The following is a 260-nucleotide window of genomic DNA, read 5'->3' as shown; positions in this document are numbered from 1 at the left end:
GACCTAGGACCTGGGCTGCTCTCGCCATTGGTCAGAGAAGCTTCTTTTGGCAGCGGGCAGCAGTCAATGCTGAGACGACTTACCCCGCGAGAGCCGAGGGTACATACACTGGGTGCTCAGCCTGGAATGGGACATCTTTCTTTACCCATCATCCCACTCCACCCGGAGCACTAGCACCAAGTCTCAGAGGAGAAGGCAGAAAGAATGAAAGAGCGCTCGATAAAGGGAGTGTTTTGAAATCCTGTTTCTGGACTTGACAT

The sequence above is a fragment of the Arvicanthis niloticus genome, chromosome 22 (assembly GCF_011762505.2).
Source record: "Arvicanthis niloticus isolate mArvNil1 chromosome 22, mArvNil1.pat.X, whole genome shotgun sequence".
NCBI classification, from domain to species: domain Eukaryota; kingdom Metazoa; phylum Chordata; class Mammalia; order Rodentia; family Muridae; genus Arvicanthis; species Arvicanthis niloticus.
Note: the sequence above shows the minus strand (reverse complement) of the source record.